Raw genomic sequence first — 19,737 nt, forward strand, 5'->3', positions numbered from 1 at the left:
TATATACAGTTGACAACAAAACTGCCTTAAGACCAAGTGCATTGCTTTAGATCACTCATGAAACATGCAGCATAGGGGCACCTGGATGCCTCAGTCAGTTAAGCATCCAACTCTTGATTCAGCTCAGGTCTTGATCTCAGGGTCATGAGTTCAAGCCCCACTAGGCTCCACACTGGGCATGGAGCCTACTTTAAACAAACAAACACAACAACAACGACAACAAAAACAGGTGACTTTTTGGGTGCCTGGGTGGTGCAGTCAGTTAAGCATCTGACACTTAGTTTCAGCTCAGGCCCTGATCTCAGGGTCGTGAGATATAGAGCCTTGTACCAGGCTCTGCACTCAGCAGGGAGTCTGCTTGAGAGTCTCCCTCCCTCTCCTTCTGCCCCTCCCGCTCGTGGTCTCTAAAATAAATAAGTAAATCTTAAAAAAAGAAATATGCAGCATAGAATTTCCCAGACTTAATTATTAATATTAGATTTATCATTCATGTTAATTACTTTATAATACTTGAATAAGATGTCTGTTTAACTGTTTAATAAAGATGAAAGGATCAGATGAAGTATCGAATGGTTGTTGCCAGAAATAATCTCAACTCCCAGTATCTATTAAATTTATCTGCTTTTAAAAACAGTTTGCTTTGCAAAGCTAGAAAGGGAAGACTCAAAGTCCATCACAAAAAGGCTGTTTCTCCAATGCTCAACTCAACTGTCATCTGTCCACAAGTCTTCTCTAAACATCCCCATCTGGACATGATCACTCCTTCCTGTGAATCTTCAGAGCCCTTGATCTGCACCTCTTTCTGCCATCACCATGTTATCTTGTATGATCATTATTTATGTGTGTGTCTTATCATATTTCCTTCTGGTTTACAAGCTCCTTGTGGGTAGGACCTGAATATGACTGATCTCTGGATCTGTCACAGAGTCTAGCACAGTCTGACTGATTACTCCTGAATGAAGGGGCAAGAGAGTTGCTGGGTATGGCCTTTCTGAGAAAAAGAGGTCTCTTGGAAAGGCTGGCCCTGAAATAGACTTAATGGGATTGCCTGACAACCAAAGGAAGTGGCTGGTTATAGAAGCTATTCTGGGAAGCTCAGAATAAATGAGGTTCTCTCTGGGCCTTCAAAATAAGATCAGAAATCCACCTGAAACTTGGGGCGCCTGGGTGGCTCAGTCGTTAAGCGTCTGCCTTTGGCTCAGGTCATGATCCCAGGGTCCTGGGATCGAGCCCCACGTTGGGCTCCCTGCTCAGCAGGAAGCCTGCTTCTCCCTCTCCCACTCCCCCTGTCTGCATTCCTTCTCTCTCTGTGTCTCCGTCAAATAAATAAAAAAAAAAAAAAGAAGAAGAAATCCACCTGAAACTGACTTACTGAAGTGAATTTAAGATAAAAGGGCAGGACAGGAAGGCCACAACATGCTGCCCATCCCCCACGCCCCCCATCCCCCACGCCCTGAAGTTGCAAGGCGACTGGAAGCCTGGAAACATGGGTGCATACCACTCCTAAGTATAAATCTTTGAAAGACAGAACTTTCTCAGAAAGGTGACCAGGACAGATTAGTAAAGTTTGAAAAATTAATGACAAAAGGTAAGTAGAAGGAGGACAAATACCTCTGTCTGGCCATTGATTAGCAGGAAAATAAGGAGAAAATCATGGAGGAGAGAAGATGATTCAATCAGATCATTCAAGGATGGAAAAATCTAGCTGTCACTCTAATATCCAGTTACTCTTTATCATTGATGAAGAAAGAAAAAGACCTAAACAGTTTTCAGAACATCTCAGAAGCAGAGTGCTCCTCTTCTAAAGATCCTGGAAATCTTTCAAGCTCTTGCTCTTGAGCAGGTACCATGGCTCACCAAATCCTCCCTCAGTGATACAGACACGAAACAGGATTTACCAAAGTGATCAACCTCATAAAATACAAAGAAATATAAGATTTTACTGCAATATTCCCTGGTTTCTAAAACTCTGTACCATTAGACTTTAGCTCTCTTGGCATATACCTCACTAAACCCACTATATAGTCTTTGAAATAACTAAAACCAAATAGATGTTGTTGGGAGATAATACCTAAAACCCTAACATATCTGTTCAAGGAAAAAAGATCAAAGAAAGCTCCCCCGAAATGAAACCCAATCCTTGACCAACACTGCTTCCTATTAAAGTACTAGAGCTGACCCATTCCAAGAAATCAGGTTTCACCTAAAAACAACACTCTCATTGTCAAATGCAAGCAAATATATCCCAGCCCAGTTTTACGACTGAAAAATCTAAACAATGGTACCATGTTTCCCTTTAATGACCATCCCCCCCGCAAAATCCAACTTGCAGCCTTTAGACCACAGGCACCCCAGCCATCCCTGTGCATCTCCCCATGTTCAAAGCACTATCTTCTTCACTCCCTTTGTGACTCGTGTTCTGATCATGTCTTCCTCTGTCATTAGATGACATGCTTTTTATTTTGCCCAACTGGCAGCACTTTCACATGCATTTTATTATGTTCCAGTACTGTTCAAGTATTTATTGAAGTTAGTTCCAGGTTTATTTGAATTAGCCAAAACTGTTGGGATGTTATATTTCAAATGGAGAGTGAGAGATACAGACAAAGGATATTAACATGAATAACTAGATGGGTAAGAAAGGGGTAGGATTTAAGCTTCTTTGTGCTTGCCATTTTAGATATTCTTCCACACTACAAAGAAAAATGTAAATGAAATTTGAGAACTAAGACTTCTGAAACAAAACAATTCCACTAACAGACAATTTGGTTCTAATGTTTGTACAGATGGACCTAAGGATATATGCCAATATCAATCATGGCTAAAGAGCATTTCAAGATTTAAGGAGGCATATGTTCTCTACAATAAAACCAATCTCAAATCAACAATTTCAGGAGAAAAACAGCACTACTCTGGAAACTAAAAGACCTGTGTTTGTGAACTGGCCTGTCATTCCACTAAGCCACTCCAAGAGCAATGTATACTGAACATATATGCCAAAGGGGTGGTCTGGTATGGAAGACCTGCACTGGACCACTTGAGGATGCAATACAGGAATGAATACAAAAGAAGGCAGGGTGATTACAGAGAAAAGAGGGGTCAGCAGTCTTTAAGCTCATCTACTTAATCATGCAAGAAAGCACTAAGCTTAGTGCCAGAAACCTTCCTACTTAAGTTCTAAACCCTTACATAACTGGATCCCAGTTAGTCAAACTTACTGGTTTTGTGGTTTTATACCCACCACTATAAGAATGAATAACGTAGCCTGACTGGAGACCGTTTTCCCCAACCCTGATTAATGCCCAGTTCAATGTTTGAGGGTATGTCTGTTTCTAGCTCTGAAAAGCTAAGTATGAAGCTGTTTTTCAAACTGCCTACTGGAAAAACCATGCTTCCCAAAAGACTAAGGGTTGGAACTAGCTGCACATTATTCTCCCTAAAGATCTGTTCACAAGGACACATTTTTAAATTGGCAGCAGAAACATTTTTCCTTCAAAAACAAAAACATGTTTCTGTTTGCTATCTACTACAACATAATCTTTTAAACAAGGGCCAGATCATAGTACAGTAATAACTGGAAAAACTTGGAAGGCATAGCAACCGGTATAAGCATAATTAAAATGATAGGAAAGCATGAACAGAACACTTTAAGATCTGTTTCTGTGGAAGAGAAAATGGTATGTAAACATCTTACTTCACATACTTTCTTCCTCATTTGGTCATTAATGTTCAACTTAAACCATCCCTGCATATATGACAGCAATAAAACACTATTTTGTGTGACAGAGGAAAAAAATCAAATATTTCGGTGGAGTACTCCTAAAGCAAAGGTCTGGGAATGAGAGCCCACAGGCCAAAATCGGGCCTGCAGTCTGTTTGCATAAGTTAAGTTTTATTGGAAGACTGCACCCTCATTCAGTGACACTGCTGAAGGCTGCTCTCATGCTACAACAGTATAGTTGAAGAGTTACAACATCAACTGTATGACTTGCAAGCCAAAAATATCATCTGGCCCTTTATAAAAAAAAGGATCAGGTAACATTTAGAACCCAGTTCTAAACTGTTAAGTGTTTTCTTTCATCAAATCCTTCCATGACAGAAGAGGTGTTACCCCTCGTTTAACAATGGGGCAACTGAGCAACGGAGGTTGAGAAGCTTGCCCTACAGCACACAGCTGTTACACGGCTCCCTCACCTGTTCTGCCTCCATTAGGAGTGAACTGGGCCAGCCCCCTCCACCCCAAAGGAGTATTTGTTAATCTCTTTGACTCTCCAACCTAATAAGAGTGAATAAATTCTTGCAGGAAGAATGGTGAGTTACTGGTTTTTCAGGCTCTGAGCCTGAAAGAGAATTCTGACTTGAGCTGGAGACAGAAATAGTGCCAGTAGCGTGAGTTAAACTGTATCCTAAAACAAAGAGGCATTTTGCCTACTAGATCCCTTCTCAGATTTAGAAATCCTGAGAATAACCTCTTCCTGCTTCTGGCAGGATCCTGTATTTGTGTGTGCCCAGAAGTGAGAAGTGTGATTCTGAAGAATGTTTCGATGCCAATTTAAGAGCTGTAGAGTTTACAATAAATACTTGTCACACACATTACCCTCAACTGATCTTCACTCAGCTCAGGGATAAAGATATCAATATTATTCCAATTTTACAAATAAGAAAGCTAAGGATTAGTTACTTGCTCAAGGGCACAATATAGTAAATGGTGGAGTCGGAAACACAAAAGCTCTACAATTCTGTTCTGGCCTTATTATAACTCGTTCATTCTCCCTTTTTGCACTATTTTAAGGTTTGCATATATTCAAACTCTTCAGAGAGACGAGCAGTCTTGGCTGGGACCAATGACTCAAATCCTTAACCCAAAAGATAATTTTTATCTACTTGGTCCCATCATCTCTGGGACAGTAATAGAAAATGCTAATGGCATTGCTATCTACTATCATATAAACATCCTCTTATTTCTGTTGTCTCTTTCCAAGCTCTGTCGCTTTTTTCTTTTTCCTATTTTACCCTTCCCCTTAGCATGTCTCCAGGTCAGTCAGTAGCAGCTATAAATACTCAGTTGTGAACAGTGGGGGGCAGTAAAGTACAGGGAAATACATAAAGAAAATGGACTGGGTCTAGAGATTCTTGCTCTCTGGCTACTAACTTGCTATGTTTATGATCTTAGGCAAATCACTTAACTTCTTAGGGCCTCTGTTCACCTGTAGGAGCACCTCACAGGGCAGCTGCAGCACACAAATAGGAAAATACATGCTGGAAAGCCTTGAAAAATACCAAGCATCATACAAGTGCCAGATGGTATATCATCTTCACTGCTGAGAGCAAGGCAAGACACCTACTCTTGGCCTGAATGGTCTCAAGCAGAGCACCAAGCCCAAAGACCTATCTCCCTCAGGTACTGTAGCAAGTAACCCAACTTATTTCTTCCTCTAATTTAGACTTTGTTGTTAACGTAATTTCTAAGAGTCCAGACTTCAGATGCATGGAAACAAATACACAGAAATCTTTTCCCATCGCTCTTATAAACATGAAATAAATTGTAAAGCCCTTTAAACTGTTAAATTTAGAATGAGTGTACTCTTCCAAATAAGCAAAGAATTCAAATGGAAATAACTAGGAATGCTCCAAATTTTAATCCCCAGGAATGTCAATGACAATAGCTATGCAGGTTTTCCCTCCAGAATAATCCAAAAACATTTAAATTCCTAGAACATGTCTCCTAGGACACGTCAAACTTCTGTAAGCTAGGCGTGTGTGTGGCTGCTTTGTCCTTCAAAAGAAATTTTGTTTGTTACATTAGGAGGCAGAAGAGACCAGGAGTCTAGGCAGCATCCACCCTACCTGGCCCTACCATCCAAGATAAAGATTCTGTTTTGAGCTCTGGAGTACAGCGAACATGTTCCGAAAGCAAGAACTGTTGAGACTATTTCATGGGATGAAACCAACCTTGTTAAGGTTTTTTGGGAATAGCACTGTTAAGAAGCTTGCTTTTTACTGTACAACTATAACAAACTAAATATACACATTCACTAATTAGTGGCCCTAAATTTTTTTCTCCCCAAAAAACCATTCTCAGCACCCAATAAAATCTATTTCTACAATTAATATATTCACTTTCTTCAGACTTGTGTGACATATTATTTGGCACGTTATTTCTTAAGCCTAAAATTTCCCTGCTCCTATGTTTTCCCCAGTTCTTACGTAATTGTCTTTGTTTCTGGCACATCCTCAAGGGAAACATTCCTTGCTCATAGTGGGAATTCAACACAAATCTACAGAATACAAGCTCCTCAAGAACTATTTTAAGACCCCAAGTATCTTTGGCCTCACTCAGGCTTTTCTCTGAAATGTTCATATGGGGAAATCCCTTCTGAAGTACCTATACCCGGCTGTGCAATAACCTTTGTGCAGTAATCCAATAGAAAAGTCAAAAAAGAGTAGGGAAGGAGAGAAAGCTGTTCTTCAGAAAATGCACCATGAATGTAGATAATTATCTAAATCACAGACTCCACTGGAAAATGGGAGATTATGCTGATGAGTTAATCCATCTAAAAACGGGGAGGGGGGGGCCGCAAAGAATTCTCAAAAACCTGCAGGTGTTGTAATAATGTCAATATGAGCTTGGTTGTATTGATTTGGCTGTATGGATTCTGCTGATTCACAGACACACTGAATTCTGCCCTCTGCGTAGGGTCTTTTATGGTTGCCTTAGATGCTGAAAGGAAGGAAGGAAATGAGAAGAGCACGAGAAGAAACAAATCCTCCAAGCCAAACAAGCACTACACCTCCTACCTCCATGTATAACAGCTGTCAGGAGCTGAGTGTAAAGACTACTTCAAAGAGGGCGAAGCAACTGAGATGGTTATGCTAATCCTTTACATCTGTACATGCTTTACACTTCATACAGGAGCTCTCTTTCCACCACCTCATTTGTTTTTCACTACAAACACAGCACAGGTACTAATACTCCCATCTGATAAAGGTACTCCATCCAGACGAACTGAGGGACTTGGGAGGTCACAGGACAAGCACGTGCCTGGATTCTCCGTTCTACACTCTTAAACCACATGTTCTCCTCCCTCCATCTCAACAGAGGACCCAAAACTTAAGAACGTATGGCTCTTTGAAGCCTGCAACATTAAGTCCATCAAGCCTTTTACCTTTAGTTTTCCTGATCATTCTCCTGGAAAAAGTACTCCAGAAGGCCAAGGTGCCAGATTCTTATACATTTCAAAGTGGAAAGCTTAAGGTTTTCAAGCTTGTTAAAGCTATAGTTGCACACAGGACTGGGAGTCGGGAGTTATCTGGTCACCAACCAAGAGTGAGTTTGAAAAGGTTTGGTAGATCAAGTTCACTCTTTGGGGGCCTGGTGATGGGAAGTCACTCTATCTTTTCCCTTTAGTTCAGAATAGCCTTAGCCTACCCCCCTTGTTGGAGATGTTTCCATAGGTGCACACTCAGAGAGGAATCATCTGGCTCAATACTATGCAGTGTTTCAAAATTATAGCTATTGCCACATTGTGAACATGGTGACAATGTTATTTTAATTATGCAGTCATCACTCCAAGAAATCAGCATTCCTTTGTTCTAACTACCTCACTAGGGGTAAGGCAAGTATTGTAAATCACAGCTAGGAAATATAAAGCAAATGATTATTTAAGAACCCCATGACTCATCTAAAAATGCCAATCTCGGCAGTTCCAGATAAGAACACAAATCTAGCAGCTACCCAAATGTGTGTGCATCTGCACAACTAAGGAACACCACAGGACACCTAACACCAACTCTAACCTCCTATCTATGGGGGGGAAAGTTCGTGAACTACTTACCTGACCTGAGCGAATTTAGGATTCAGGAAAGACCATTTCCCACCACACTCACTGGTGGTACTCATTTAGTACCTATTTCTACTATGCTTTTTTTTTTTTTTTAAGATTTTATTTATTTTTTGACAGAGAGAGAGAGAGAGAGAGACAGCGAGAGAAGGAACACAAGTAGGGGGCAGTGGGAGAGGGAGAAGCAGGCTTCCTGCTGAGCAGGGAGCCTGATGCGGGCTTGATCCAGGGACCCTGGGATCATGACATGAGCTGAAGGCAGACGCTTGTACACTGAGCCACCCAGGCGCCCCTCTACTATGCTTTATTCTGAAAAGAAAGATGGCAAAGATGGCTGTGTTTGACAAAAAAAACTTGAAATATAATTCAGTTTGACTATATATTTGCTCCTTTTATGACCAACCTGTTTAGTCACTTCATGTAAGATTATGTGTGAACTCTGGGAGGAAAAAAGTTGTGTCTCCTTTTTGGGAAAGAGCAGCACACACAGGCAAAGGGGAGGCGGAAGGAAGAATTAGTCCTGTTAGAGAGCTATAGCTCATTTTTCATAGCCAGCAACAAGGTGCAGTGCAAAGAACACAGGGCTTATGTCGCTAGGCTCTGCCTCTGATTTCCTCACCCACAAAATGGGGATAATCATCTTCTGCCTACTTACCTTAGGTAAATACTAAGTGAGAGAATAAATATAAAATCACTCCATTAACTATAAAGTACTCTTTCGTATAAACATTCCATACTATTTATTACATTGCTTAACTACCTTCAAGGGTAGCTTCATGAGTATTTGGCCAGTTAATTAATTATCAGGAGAGAAATAATCATGGAATTCAGGATATAAATCATCAGGTAGAGTGGCTGGAAATTTACCACTCCTTCTCTAGTGAAAAGTTTATTACCTTTATTTTAGATTGAGGATAATTACAACATACCTAGTCTAGAAACTAAATATACATGCCTTATATTAGAAGTTCTGCTAAATCCTACAATCTGATGAGGCTATCCTATTCCTGGTAATTTATACTGTATGCTGCTCAGCCATGTTATCATGATCATGTGGCTATATATTACTTGCTAAGCAAATACCGCCAAATTCCTAAATGTGTATTTTTGCTTCATGCAGAGGCTGCCGTTTGAGACTTTATAAAGCTAACACCAGTGAAGATTAAGCCCAATGCAACTCAAAAAAAAAAAAAACCCTAGCTTTTCCACTGAATGGAGGTGTGTGTGTATATACTTAAAACTTAAATAAGAAAGTTTAAGGCTTTACATACACACATATACAGAAACATATATATAACTAATTTCAAGGATCTACAAGGTAACATTTCAAGGAAATATTTGTACATTTTCAGAACAAGTGAAGGCCACCAGATTTTAGGGCAGTATTTCTAATCTTCTACATATCAAGGCACACACTGAAAATGTTAATATTAGTTTTCTGAATACTTAACCTATGGGCTGATACCGACGCCCTCATTCCATTTAACTTGTCACAAGATCATGTATCACGCATGGTGCTCTAAGTATTCTGAGAAAAATGTGGGCTAACAGTGATACCTTACTTTGTTATGTAGGCCTGAATTAGGGAAGTTATAGATATTCTGCAGTTTTAATTAAACTAACATTCAAAAAAATGAGTAAGTAGCTTTAGAGTAAAGAATACTCTATATGGGAGCTGCAACTCAGATGAAAGGGGTGCACAATCAAAAAAGCTTACAGAACACTGACCTAGGGGCACCTGGGTGGCTCAGTTGGTTAAGCATCTGCCTTTGGCTCAGGTCATGATCCCAGGGTCCTGGGATCAAGCCCCGCATCAGGCTCCCCGCTTGCCGGGAAGCCCGCTTCTCCCTCTGCCTCTGCCTGCCGCTCCCCCTGCTTGTGCTCTGTCAAATAAATAAATAAAATCTTTAAAAAGAAAAAAAAACAACACTGACCTAGAGGACTCCACCATGTTCATTTCTACATGTCTCAACTTAAGGGTCCAAGTTTTTTTGTGTTTCCAATTTTGACACAAAGCTTCATTCTTCTGGTCCTTCTGTCCATTCTCTCTCCCTTGATTCCCTCCCATCTATTCCCCAGGTTCAGCTATAATCTCTATAGCTTAAATTCCAAATATACATTACTAATTCTGCTATTTCTCCAGTCCTGCAAGCTGGACATCTCCAACGGGAAAACTGCCAGGAACTCAAACTCAAGCTCCATGTGTCCAAAATCATCTTCTTTCCCCAAACCTACTCCTTCTAACTTTTCAGTTTCTATCCTCCAGTCACCTAGGCTTAAAACCTCAGAGTCGTCCTGGACGCTGTTCAATTCTCATCAACTTCTAGAATCTGTAGTAACAGTGTCCATCTCCTGACCTTTCTTCATACGGTCACTATCTCCGTTCAGGTCATCATCCCCATATAGTTAACAAAAATGACTATGATGATGATGATAATAGCTAACACGCGTTTAATGCTGGGTGCCAGGTACAGTTCTAAGCCCTTTGCATTGCTCTTCCTTTTCACCCTCATAACAATCCTGTCCTGTAAGGGTTGTGAACCTAGTATGTGAACTCACTGCATTGTTCAGTTTCTGGTATCTTCTACTCAAATTCTGCTTATCTCTACAGAATGATGCTTACTAAATCTTATAAAAGCACATCTCTGATAATGCCACATCAACCTATTACCCAAAATCTTCAACATTCAACAGTTCACCAATGTCAACAGAGACAGTTCAAATTTCTTAACCTGACAGTCACAGCTGACCCCAACTTATTTCTCCAGACTTCTTTGTTTTTCCACTCCCTCCCGTCCCTAACTCATCTCCTTATATGCTCTAAGCAGACTGGGCCATTTGCTGCTTTCTTCAGCACATGCTGCACTTTTTGAATCATGACCTTGCTCCTCCTTTCCCTACACCTAAAGTGCCCCTGTCCCTACCTCCCTGAATCCAACGCCCAGTTACACTGCCTTCCTTCATTCCTAAGTCAGAAGTAAAGATCTCCCTCCCTCTGAATTCTGTGTCCTTTGGTTGTACTTTCCATATCAGTTTCACATACTTGATATACATCCTCTGTCTCCCCTGTTGGATCCTGGAGTAAAATTTTGTCTCCACACATAAAGACATGCGTATGTGTGGTGAATTAGTGAAAGGAAATGTAAAGCATCCACCTTCACTATTTTCTCCTAGGTAAGAACTATACAGCTTAGGAAGATAAAGGAAAAATTCATTTTATCTGGGTATTTCCAATCAAGCAGGTCTTGCTTTATAGTTTTCTACGTAAATGAAATGATGAAGACAGACCAAATGATAGTACTTCTAAGAAAAAAAGTAACCAAGTGAATCAGCATTGCTGTTTGCTGTAGTTTGTCTCTTCCTTTGAACTAAGGAACACAAGGTCACAAGCTATGTTATGCCACTTTAAAGTTAAACATTTACTACATGGTTTTTTTTCTTTAGTTCTGCCTTTACACTGGAATTTACCTTCATTTCTTATCCTTCAACTGCCCTTTTTCACTACAGAGTGCAGCGCTGTAACTTAATTTATAGTAAACGTTCTAAACAGAGGAAAACTTTTGGTCATGGATTGAACAGTGGGGTGTGGCTTTGCGATGCTGAGGGGAGAGACGGGAAGATAAGGGCGACAGTACAGACAGAATCTGACCAAGTTTTAAAGGCTGGGCCCAATACTGATGAGACAGCAGAGAGAAGAGGTTAGAAAGAAAATGAAGCTTCTGGGAGATGCAGATGCAAGGAAGCTACTATCCAGCTATGTCTACTCTACTTTTCAGACACAGTACACCTCAGCACCTACACATCACATAAGATGCATATCATTCAAGCTCTCACTCTTTCAGTAAATTGTAATTGTAACTTTAGTTCAAATATATGAAGGTGGTGAAAAGAAATCCAACTACAAAAAAAAAACTTTAAAAGGTTCAAGTAGTTTATGGTCTATCAGAGAATATGCAAATGAGAACAAAACCAAACACACACGTGCAGATACACAACTACTTTGCTGGTGGTAAAGATTGAAGTCAACATAGTTAAAATATTATTTGGGGAGTATATAGACAATGATTTCTATTTCAGTCTTGTCAAATGCTTAAAATGATCCTGGGATCTTTGTTTATGAAATACCAGTTGGCTTAAGGACTCACTTGAAGAACCAGGCCCTAACTTGTTTGGGAGTTAGCTTGCTCTTGAGGTGTATTAACAACGACCACCACCAAAAAACAAAACAAAACCCCAACTGGCATGCAGGTGTTGTGTTTGTATACCTTAGGTTACTTCCTTGTAATATATAAAAGTAACCCAGCTCTCTGGGACACCTCAGCCAGGTGGGCACCATTAACTTCCTAGCTGATTCTCTGCTTTCTGAATAAGCCAGTTGGCTGAGGCAAGAAATCTTCAGATCCCAAAAGGGACTGTAAGTCTGCTGTAGCTGACTTTCTAACCAACAGACTCCACATGGAGACTTCTGAACCACTTCCATGGCCCATTTTCTGTTCCTTCTGTGTTCAAATAGCAAACCTGTATGGATGTACCAAAAGGAAGAGAAATATGAAAAATAAAAAGTAAAAACAACCTAGAGGAATAAAAGAAACCTGGAATGAACTAAGTAGGAGTTGAATCTCTGAATGTGCATAGGCTAGCCATTCAAAAGCTGAAAGATTGGGGCACCTAACCTTTCTGGGCCTCAACTTCCCCACTTTACAAGAAGGGAAGTAGACTAGATCCCTAGATGATTTCCATCAGCCGAACTTAAGAGTATAATAGCTCTGTATGCATATATTATTGGGGCCAGAATAGGCAAAAATAACTCCATTCGTGAAGACCATATATAAATGATTAGCTTTAAGAATACTTCTTGGGGTTACTGAAGCTTCCATGAAAGTATATACCTTCTCTAAAAGGAGACCTCATCTTGTTTTAGGAACAGAAAGCCCACAGTGACCATGACTGCTGTTTTCAAACATTCACATCCCAGGAAGCGGACTTTTATGTGGAGAGGCCAACTGCAATTTTGCCAAACCTTATTCTGTGTGAATGATTCCTTCAATGCATAGAAAGGAGACAGACATTAACGCTGACTGACCACGCCTGATAGGAAGTGACTTAAGAGGACAGGAAATCAAATAGATCACAAAATATCCACCCCCACCCCAGGGGAAGAAAAAAAAGTCCTAAAAATAGATGACACCAGGCATGTAAAATGGGTAAGAAATCCCCATGGGTTTCCACCATTTATCTTGGAAATGTATCTCACAATATGTATCAGCTATGTGGCATTCATGCTAGTGTTTCTATTTTGATGGGACCAATAATTTTTTTCTTTATCCCAACATTTACTTGCTTATTACTACTCTGCAAGCTGTAACTACCTCCCAAGTTTGAAAACTGACCAAAAAAATCTGACCACAAAGCAAACAAAAAAATGGCTCCAGTTTACTTTATAAACATTTGTTGCACAAACTAAAAATGAACCTCTGCTTAGTAAACATCTGCAACTATTAGAACTTACCTGCATTATAACGCAAATCTCAGTACCCAATCAGAACAGGTTCCCAGTTTTTATTGAGAGGCTCCTAAATCTAGTAAGGGTTTTTAAAAACTCAGCATTCCCATTTCATCTTATTCTTAGACACTTCATTTTTGACAAAGGGGTTAAAATTCTTTCATCATAGGCATCCTGGTAAGGGAAGGGTTGACGGTCTCAACAAATGAATTACATAGGGTCATGTCAGCACAAACGAGAATATGCATGTGAAGGCGTGTGGAACCATGTTTAAAAAATGTGTCAGGTTTAAGGAAACTCCTTGGTAAACATTAAAATACTGGCATTTCTTTTCTTTGATGCCCCACCTATCTTCGTATTTAACCCCTACCCCCCAATAGTCTGGATTAATAGCAACTAATATTTATGTAGCAATTCACAATTTGCAAAGCACTTTGACTACATGATCTCATTTGAGACTCACCACTAAATAGGAAGGTGCTATTTTTAGGTCCCATTTTTACATGGGAGGAAGCTGACACTAAATGGCTGACTTGCCCAAGCTCACAAAGCTGGTGATAGCTGAATGGAACGTGAACACAGGTCTCCTGACTTTAAATGGCTGGATTTTGCTACCGCACCATGCTGCCTCAAATACTGTAATCAGAGTATAAAAATAAATGCCCAAATCTAAGACCCCATCTAAGTCGTCCCCACCCACACACACCCACCCCTGGTCTAAGTTCTAGTTAGCTGTGGAAGGTCCTATGCTCCTTATGGAAGCAGAGTTTTCTTCATTTTTCTGGAAAACATTTATCTGGCTAATGTGTTAAATAAGGAGATCATATAAACACCATTCGGCATATACTGGAAGATTATCTTAGTCACCAGGAGGTTCTGCATAGGCATGCCTATGTGCATTTTTCCAGGTAGTGGGTCAGACTCTCAGAGTCCATGACTCTGAAAAGGGTAAGAACCCACGCTAGAGGCAATGGCTAGAGATCTTTCCAAGAAGCGAAATCCACAAAGTTCTCAAAGAGTTTTAATCAAGGCCTCATACTGTGCCCCACTTACCTTCTGCCTTCCCTGCTCCAGGCCTTCTCCCAGGCTAAAAGAGTCATGCGGTATCTACATCTGTTTTTTAAATCATACGTAAAACCTGGAGCAACTGATAACATATAAATCAATGACTTATAGAAAATAAATTTAAATTATCTGTTAAAGTGTAATCCTTAACACATACTCCTTTCTCTTATGATTTAACTTCCCAGAATGACAGTTTTCTTACCATAAGCATTCCAATTCCCTCAAAGAAGTTTTACAAACATAACTGCTTTGAACTCTTGAAATGCCATTCTTCACTAAGAACTCTCTAGATTACACAGAAGACAAGGTAGCGTGCAAGGAATTCTGAATCTGTTAGGCAGTTCACTCAACTATCATACCAAAAGGATTTAGAATTTTTTTGCTGGGGGAAGGAACAGAGAAGAGTGGGAGAGAGAATGAATGCAGCCCTATTGTCTTACTGCTTGAAAACTCCTAATCTGAATCTATAACATATTCCGACTAACCACTCGACTTGAACATCAGAAGTACAATCTCTTTTCATCTTAAATAGAGCTTTTCAGTCTAAAATCTGTATAAACAAACTTTGTCCTTCCATCTTTCAACTCCTCGGCAGTTTTTCAAGGTCACTTTTGCGAACAACGACAGAGGCCTGCATCGAGCAACTTTGACTGCTACACCACTCATTTGAAGAGCCCCAAATCTAAACCCCTATGGATCCTCTCAGGTAAATCCTTTACACGAGGGGAAGCCAGGGGAAGGCAATCAGCACCCTCCAAACTTCTCCTCTACTAGGGCCTGTGCCTTTTCCCTACCCAGAGACTGAGTACTGCTGGCTCACTGCTCCACGCTGAGTCTGCTGCAGAAATGTTCCAATGACCTTCATTCCATATTTTCAAATAAGAAGAAAACAAAGAATTGCTTTTTAAATCAAGTGTATTATAGATGTTAGTACATGGGACAGAAGAGTTCACTATTCACAAAACCTAGCTGGTTACTGATTAGCAACCAGCATCAGCTTTGTATCCCTAAAAGGGGGAAAAAATTATCAAGGGCAAAAGATAGGGTGACTGTACTCTTAACTTTCCTATTCACAAAATGCAGGAAAATTAGGATTCAAAATATTTCATACAGAAAATGAAAAGCACTTCGCTCACATTTTTAAAGAACTAAACCAATGCCTGACAAAATGTGTGAAACTGGTAGAAAAAGCTCTTTTCACTGCCAATATAGTGGAAAAGTATGTTTCTTACCAACATTCTAAACTAGAATGTGTATTTTAAAACAAAGACTGTTACTTAATTATTGGTACGTATTAGAATAGAAGCAGACAGGTAAATCAAGAAAGTTACGGGAGAATTTCACATTGGCATGTGGGCCTTCACCATTAGAACCTGCATCCGTGCAAACCGTATTTTCACACAAATTTAGAACAGCAATGGTGTTGCTTCCACCTCTGAAAACACAGATGTCAACAAAGTGCATGGAAACAGAAAAAGTCTTACAACAACTCAGCTTATTCTGTAGGAAAGCTTCAGTGCACTTGAACAAAGGAAAATTATTTGGAAAACAGTTAAGTTTACCCAATGCAAAGAGAAAGTGCTTTGCTTCTGTGTGTCCCTGAAAAATGATTAGCCTTTCTTCATGTACCTGATCTTGTCAATACTCAACTAGGAAAAGAAATCCTAGGTGAAGGGCATGCAAAATCTAAACAGAGCCAAGGTATTCTAGGTGCACCAAAAGGTATGCATGGAATGTAAAGTGGCCATTTTCTGAAACAGTGCAACTTGTCTACACTCTCTGAAGCTAAACAGTTTCTACCATTTTAACACAAAACAAAGAATTAAACTTACCGGGAACTGCATTAATTTTACATGTAGTTATTTATATCTCCTCGGACAGGGAGAATTTAAGTCACTCCTAGCCCTCCCCCCCAAAAAGGACGGAGGAAACAAAAGGCAGCAGGAGATGCAGAAACCTGAGTCTGGAATGTCCACTCCAGTGAAAACCCGAACAGCTGTCCCCCCACCCCCCAGCAAACTATTCGCCATTTTTCTTTGTCTTTCAGCTGACCCCTGCCTCAGTGAAAAACTCCGAGGCTCCAATGAAGCCCTGCAGCCTCCTTCCACTTTAACAGTCAAAGGCATTCAATCTAGCATGCTATTTGACACCAAACCTTGCCTCCAGAGTGGTCCCATTGGCTGAGCTGCTTTATCAGCTAAGAACACAAAGCCATGATTGGCTGTTCACGTCATCAGTTACCTCCTTTGTACACTTCCTGTTTTAAAGTTACCTTGAGAAGCAGAACAGGGGTCAGATTCAGACTTCAAACTATAGGGAACTTAAGGCTTGGAAATGCCTGGCAAATGCACACAGCAGATGCACTAGGGCCTCTTGTGTTTCCAAAACAGAGGAAACTGCAAATTTACAATGTTCTTAAAATCACACGATAGGGTTGTTACAGTTCCCACCCAAAGGATTTCTTATTGGCTGTCAGAGTTCCACTTAAAAAATTTAAGGTAATTTAACTGCTTCTGATTGGCCATCAAAGATGTCTGTAAGATATTGCTACAGTATACTATGGCAGTAAACCAGAGAAGCAATGTGCCTAAGATCGGAAAGTTGTGACTTAACTATCCAGTTTTCTCTTGAGCATTAACAGAAGAAAAAGAAAACAGAGTGCGCTCGTCCAACAGCTCCAAAGAAAATGTGACCTCTTTACAGTAACAAAGAGTGATAACAATGGCCATACAACAGCTTGTAGGATTTCTAAAAAGGCATCTGTCATTATGTCCCTGGTAATTCTGAAAGCACATATTAGTACTAGTTTGAAACGCAAACTAATCTAAATAGGAAAATTCTGGAGTAATATAAGAAGGTAGTGACAGAGATGGTGGCATTTACAAAAGGTCTACCAGGAACCTGAGAGGGAAATACAATGATAAAGGGGTGTGGGGGGGGGAGGGGGGGACTGGCAGAGATAGAACACCAATGACTATTGTTTAAAGTTCATTACAGTTTGATGGATTTATTATTTAGGATGGTCATAAAAAATTATTAGCTTTTAATATTACAGTATTGATATCATAGAGAATAAACTTTTCAACCACATTTTCAAGAATGAGTAACAGCGATAATCTCAGGATAGACAGTGTAAGTACTGCAGTTACTGCAGACATTCTGGGGTGCTGAAGTTTACCACAGTGGTCAAAGATGTGCTTATGGATTTTGGGCCCAACTGTTGAGGTTTTAAAGAGGAGCCTCCTAATATGGTGAAAATGAATTAACATGTCTTTTTTCTTTTCTTTTTACAAAATACTCCAATAGAAACATCGCACTATTACCAAAGGCCTTTAACAGTCTCCTTAGATCTGCTTCCTCCCTTGAAACCAAGTATTCCAGGACTAAACAACACAACTGTTTTGCCAGGGGAAGGAGACCTTCTCTAGAAATACCTCGGCTGACCTTACATGCAAAGTCATCATGGGCATCTGCAGGGATTTGGTAGCGCCCTGAAACAGAAGTACGGTGGTCCTTCTAATCGCTTTGCCATACTAACTTCTCTATACACATTCTACTCATTTCTCACATTGAAATGAATTAATTTCATCATGATTAGTGCCAAGTTCTATGCTAGGTATGTTACAGCCTCTCCCCCTCTAATCTTCACTATCCTCTCTTATATGTGAGAAAGAGTGAAGGAGAAGTCTGACAACTGGCTCCTAACCATACACTGAGGATGCAAACTCAGGTCCCACCTAGGGTGCTATTCTTTCTATTGTACCACAATGCTGATACCAAAACATGGGGCACCTCAGGGCACAGCCAAGGAAATTCTTTGGGGTCACATATATGTAGAGGTAGCATAAACTATTACACCCAATTTCATTAATTTAAAAATCAGAAATCTGACTGATGTTGAGCTTGATCTCTTGGTTAGAGACCTAGCTAAGTAAGTGACAAAATAGCACCCTTTCCTTAAGGCCCTAAAGCAACTAGAAGGGACTGTCTCTCTTCTATCTCCAGCATACCCTGCAACCCTGCAGAAAGCAACTCCTGAGCCATAAAAGGCAGTGTGGGAGGACTACCAGCTGCTACAAAAAATCTTCCCCATGCCTTTCACCACCAATCCAGGCTGAAATTTGGTTCTTGTCCCATATGCCCATCCTTGACTGTTTGATGTACCCGATTAAACCAAACATGTCCCTTAATACTCTGTGAAGGTCTTTGGCGTAGTTTTTACTAGTTCTTGGAAAGTTTGCAAGAAAAACATTTCAACCCCTATTTCTTTTCCTTTTTTAAAGATTTATTTATTTATTTGAGAGAAAGAGAGAGAGACAGCATGGGGGAGGAGGAGAGGGAGAGAGAAACTTAAGCAGACTCTGCATTGAGCACGGAGCCCTACTTGGGGCTCTATCTCACAACCCTGAGGTCACGACCTGAGCTGAAACCAAGAATCAGACACTTAACCAACTACGCCACCCAAGCGCCCCTCAACCCCTATTTATCAACAGCCACCTTACTATAATTCAAGCTACAAGTGGGAAGAGAACTGAAATTATCCTAGAATTTCCATCTGGCAGCCTGGCCCATTCACTTACTATTGTTTCTCCTCTCTAGCCTGTTGTTACTGTGGACTAAGAGCCTCATGGGATCTCTGGGATTCCAACTCACATTCTTCCCTGGTCCTGGATCTCAGCAGCCCTCCAAACCAGACAACTGTATCGTCTTGCCCTAAAAAACACCCAGATCACTGTGAGGCAAAACGAAGGCCTCTGATTAAGTGGTTCAAGCTTAAATACTCTCAAAGTAGGCACAGTGGGATCTGATGCTCTTGGTCAGAAAATTCTATGACCCTGGTCAAGTTACTTAACCATCTCTGAGCTCACTTCTTCATGTATAAAATGGAAAAAAATAACACCAACCCATGGGAATGTTGAGGCTTAAATGACAAGGTAAAGAAAGCACTCAGCATTAATACCTAGCATGTGGTAGGTACTCAATATCTAAATATACACTTGACTATAGCACTTATCACACATTATAATTACTTTCAACCATGTCTCTATTACCAGAGGAGGGCTTCCTGAAGACAGCGGCTGTGTTTTGTTTATATCCACATATATCCCCAGCGTTCAGTACAGAGGTATATCTCAAACACAACCTTAGCCATAGTCTCAACGAAATAACAAGGAGTAGTGGGGATTGAGGAAAACTGGAGAGTGCATGTCCCACCTAAAAGGGCAGCCATTGTTCAGCTCCAACTGACAAACGCCATGGAGGAATACTAATCCACTGCAGCAAGAGCTTCAAAACCAATAAAAGAAGCAAAAGCCAGATCCTGAACAC

The 19,737-nt window shown here is 40.4% G+C and overlaps 1 protein-coding gene across 8 annotated transcripts in view; it reads right to left on the reverse strand.

Annotated features, from left to right (window-relative positions):
• The window catches only part of NFYC (nuclear transcription factor Y subunit gamma), a 74,077-nt gene that overhangs the window by 41,801 nt on the left and 12,539 nt on the right, over nucleotides 1-19,737 (reverse strand). Inside the window, exon 1 of one of the 8 annotated variants that reach the window (XM_025856021.2) lies at nucleotides 16,242-16,493. The exons of the other annotated variants lie outside the window; for them this stretch is intronic. The gene's annotated coding sequence lies outside the window, so the exon portion shown is untranslated. Of the gene's footprint in view, nucleotides 1-16,241; nucleotides 16,494-19,737 lie in introns of those variants that run through there. 8 annotated transcript variants of the gene reach the window in all.

The sequence above is a fragment of the Callorhinus ursinus genome, unplaced genomic scaffold, assembly GCF_003265705.2.
Source record: "Callorhinus ursinus isolate GAN/ISIS: 27379988/994484 unplaced genomic scaffold, GSC_fseal_2.0 scaffold18, whole genome shotgun sequence".
NCBI classification, from domain to species: Eukaryota; Metazoa; Chordata; class Mammalia; order Carnivora; family Otariidae; genus Callorhinus; species Callorhinus ursinus.